A 4,716-nucleotide genomic window follows, 5' to 3' on the forward strand; every position below is an offset into this window, starting at 1 on the left:
AGTTCACAGGGCTGAAGCCACGTCGCTCAGTCACGTCTCCAGGGCCACCCAGATCAGGGGACAGCAGGGGCATGTCTGGCCTGACTTAGCATTGGCAGCACCCGGTTTCGTTTCAGGGGTGCTCAGGACCTCCTGCTTGCATTGAATCCCCCAGATCCGGCACCGTTTGGTAGCTGCAGAAAAACAGACTTTTGGGTCTCACCCAGAGCCGGTCAGGAACCAGCACACATTCACGTCTCCAGGGCCACCCAGATCAGGGGACAGCAGGGGCATGTCTGGCCTGACTTAGCATTGGCAGCACCCGGTTTCGTTTCAGGGGTGCTCAGGACCTCCTGCTTGCATTGAATCCCCCAGATCCGGCACCGTTTGGTAGCTGCAGAAAAACAGACTTTTGGGTCTCACCCAGAGCCGGTCAGGAACCAGCACACATTCCAGTCAAGGCGAAATGCTGCCCAACAGCAAGAGAAGGCCTTGACCCACTGCTGTCACAGGGCTTTGTGGCAACCGACCAGTTTATTCCCATGGCACAGCCGGGCACATTGGGAGGAGCAGGATCTGGGATGTGTGTTTAGTACAGCAATATAGCGTGGCACGCTCCCGAGGGAGTGGGGAGGGAAGCTGTGCTCTGGGCTGTGCTTGGAGCCACCAAGGTGGCTGCAGGCTCAGGCCAGGGCCACCAACCTAGGACCTGCCCTAAGCTCTGCAAACCGCAGCCCCAAACCTGCTGGGTGGTACCCACAAACCCAGCGCTCCCCACAGATGGGCACGGGATGCAAGGGCACTTGGCACCTTGAACCACCAGGCACTGCTCCCTTTCAGGGCAGGCCGGTACCCCCATGTCAGCCTGGCTCCTGCTGCTGCCCTGGAGAGCAGTTTCTTCTTGAAAAAACACCTTAGCAATGCTGTCACCGCTGGGCTGCTCCATCCCCTAAGAACTCAAATGCGCCTTAGATAGAAATCAGGCAATAATGGCGCATAATCCATTGTACATTCATTTCCCAGCTTCCAGTAAAATATAAAGAGAAAACAAACCAGCAGTGGCATTTCAAGGCAATTATTCAGAAGGGTCAGGAGCTACAGACCAAGAGAGGGGAGCTGGACAACGTCAAATCTCGTTAATGCGTGGGGATAACATGATAAGGCTGTCAGTTACCCCGCAGCGAGCAAGGCAGGGATCAGGCAGCTCTAATCAAGTTTTGGGATTCTCTGACCTTACCTGCTCCCCAGCTGTGATTATCCACTGCACACGGTGAAATATCCTGGTGATGGGATCGCGGCTCTGCAGGGCCACGGACACAGAGGCAGTGGCTGGGACACAGAGCTGGCTGCAGAGGGATGTGCTCTGTGCTCTCCTTCCTTCACAGATTTACAAGGCACTGCCCAAAGCAAGTAGAACCTCAAAGAAATAAGCAGAATTCATTTTTTTCCCCATACAAACTGAGGTGAAATAGAGACCCCATTGTGCATATAGGAAGGGAAAGATCAGCCACAGAGGGAAAGCAGCTCTGGCCACTGTTAATGGAAACATCTGCTCCATGGATCGCTGGTACAGAGCCATGGTTTACCTCTCTGGTGAAATTGGGCCAAACCTTTCGCTGGTTAATGCAGGCTGGCAGCAGCGAGGCCAGGCAGGCGATGCTGATTTATGCTAACGAAGGGGCTGGGCTGCTCTCCTCATGCATTTGAGTCAACGGGAGCGCCTGTTCAAGCTGGGGGTATTGCACAAGCTGGAGTCCGGCGACTCGGTGCCAAGTTGATGATGTTACCGGCCGTGGGAGGGAACTAATCCCAAAGTATGGGGGAAAAAAAACACATTTCTGTGGAGAAACATCATCTCTGAAGCCATATAAACAGCTCGGTCCTGACACAACAGAATGAAGAGCTATAAAAGGAGAGTTTGGGAAAACCACCACTAATGGGCGGTAGCTCACGTGGTGCCCGCCAGACTCTATTTTTGCCATTTATATTCCTTGGGGACACCGGCCTGTGATTTCTAAAGCACAGAGGAGCGTGGAAACAGCCCGGGCAGATGTGGGGCCACACTCGGTGCCCTATGGCCGGGCTTGGCACCCACCGCAGCCGCGCTCCCCCAGGGGCTATGGACACAGCAGGACCTTGCTGCTCAATCGGGAACGGAGGCGAAGCGGCGCTTCCTTCATCCGCACAGCAGAGCACAGCGACCACGGCCAGGCAGCTTCACGAGAAACTAATCGCTTCTAATCTGGTTAGAAAACTTCAGCCCTTGGGAAAACACAGCAGAGCTTTCTGTGGGCCTGGGAGGAACCACTGCATGACAGGTTTAGAAGAAGTAAATTAAATTCGTATTAGAGGCCGAAATAATTTCTCTGCTTTGAGGGGCTATTCCTAGGAGCAGCAGAGCAATAACCTGCAGGAAGGCGAAATCCACGGCAGAGAAGCAGGTACTCTGTGTGCTGCAATGCCATCACTACCAGGAACGCAGTTCCAGCAAGATCAGCCCTTATTAGGTCTTATTTTTTGTTTCACTCTTTCTTAAAAGAGCCGTTTCTCCAGCACACCATCTCGGAGAGCAATAAAACTGCTGCTCCGTGGTGCGCACTGCGACTTCTGTGAGCAGAAATCCTGAGATCCCCGAGAGCCTCTGGATAAACGTAAGCTGGGTCTGTAACTAAAGACTCACTGAATTCACAATTCAATCAGACCAGCGTAAAACAGACAAGTCACGCCAGGCCCCTGGCTCTTACCCCATCTGAACTGCCAAAAAACCCCATTGCCTTCACCGCTGCACGTGCAACGACCCAGCAACGCTTCTGGTCTGGCTCGGTGTTTCCCCACTCCTGAGCCTGCACCCTGCTTGGCCATCGCCCCTGACCTCAAGATTCACCACAAACCGGGCGAATTCGCCCCATCATGCAGGGACCCTGAGCACACTGGGTTTTGCACCCGAAAAAAGTCCCAAAGTCTGCAAAATCCCTCCCCAGCCCGGGCTCTGGGCAGCTTTCTTCCAGCAGCAGGTTATTCCCTGCTGAATTCATGGAGCAGCAAAGACGTTATAAATCAAAAACGGTCCCTTGGCCTCCGCACCCCCTCGGCGGGAGGCAGGCGCACGCCATGGGAGGTTTCTGGGTTGCTTCTTTGAAAAGCTGTTTGAGGTCAGGCTGACTCAGTGCTTCCCAAAAGGCAACAGCTCCGCATTGTTTCGGTGCAGGTCCCGAGCACCGCCCTGCGCTATCCCAAAATTCAGATGTAAACTGCAGCGCTTTGCCTGCAGATAACCTTTTCAGCAGCCAGTTCTGGGAAGCCGGGGGATGCTCCTGGAAACTGAGAGGGGGACATGGCTGTGGCAGCCCACGCACCCCCAGAATTTCTCATCTTCCTTTCACGGGTAGCATCTGCAGCTCCAGAGCCTGTGCAATGGTTGCAGACGCCAGTTGCCAGCCAACTTATGGGAAAGGAGCTTTCCTGGTCCACAAAGAGCCAGATAGCCCTGCTATAAGCCGTGTGGGTCAGAAGCCAGGCTGCCTGGCCCATGAAAAGTCCAGTACTCACAGCATTTGGGGCCCTGATGCTCCCAGTCACACTGCAGGATGCACTGGTAGCCCAAGGAGAGGTGGGCTGCAGTGGGTGGCCATCGGGGAGATAGCGAGGCAGCTTCGGGCTATTTCAAAGCAAGAGTGAGTTCCCTCAAGCGCTGGTCCCTCCTTCAATCTTCCCAGCTGCAAGAAGATGGGTTACAAAGAACAAGTGCAGGTAATGTTTCCCCTTCTTGAGGAAAACTCAAGGCTAAATACTCACCACAGCCATTTCTGTGACTTGCGCTGGATGTGCAGCCTCCTCAGGAAAGCGTTTTATTCCAGTCTGCAGCATCCTCAAGTGGATTTTTGATACGGATCCCCCCCCAGGGTAATTTACCCACTCTGCCCCCCCAGCTCCATGCCCACATTACCACCACATTTGAGCATTGACTACCAAGCCCCCCCGAGACCCAAACCAGCCCCTTTCTCCCCATCAGGAGCACTAACCCAGCGGGCGAAGACCAGGACAGGCTTTTGCCAAAATAAAAAGATCCATCACACGCACCCACACAAATGGCAGCAGCAACAGAGCAGCTCGGCAGTGGGTGTGCATCCCCAGACCACCGCCTGCGGGCTGCACGGGGGCACATGGCTGCAACCCATGAGTCCCACCCCAGAGCCTTAGCACCGGGACCCAAATTGGTGTGAGGAGGCGGCAGCCCCGGAGCATCCCGGTGTGGTCTCCAGCCAGGACCATGCCCAGGGCAGAGCCCTCCCTGCTCCCTGGGGCTCCCTCGGTACCTGGGCGCTGGGGCTTGGATATTTCCTTCCCAAAGAGCCGTCCACACCAAACACTACCAAAAGGTTTATTGAGAAGAGCGCGGGGTGGCCAGAGCCCCTCTGCAGCTGACCACAGGTCTGGGCAGAGGAGGGCAGGCAGCCTCTGCTCACCCTGGGCATCTCCCCCAGCCCGTCCTGTGCCTCCCAGCGCCCCCAGGGCGATGCGGGCACTTGTTTTCCTCAGGGAGACGCATCCCCCACTCCAGCGTGGCCAGGGAGGTAGGGAACCCCTGTGCGCGGATGGAGGGAGGAGGAAGCAAGCCAGCACGGTCACTGAACCAACAGCGGCGAGAGCCGGGGCGAGGGCTGGGCGCTGCGCAGGAGCGGTGGCTGCTCCGCATCGCGCACAGGCTCTGGCTCCTGCCACCTCCCGAGCCACCCC

Source organism: Mesitornis unicolor, unplaced genomic scaffold (assembly GCF_000695765.1).
Source record: "Mesitornis unicolor isolate BGI_N332 unplaced genomic scaffold, ASM69576v1 scaffold31430, whole genome shotgun sequence".
Lineage (NCBI taxonomy): Eukaryota > Metazoa > Chordata > Aves > Mesitornithiformes > Mesitornithidae > Mesitornis > Mesitornis unicolor.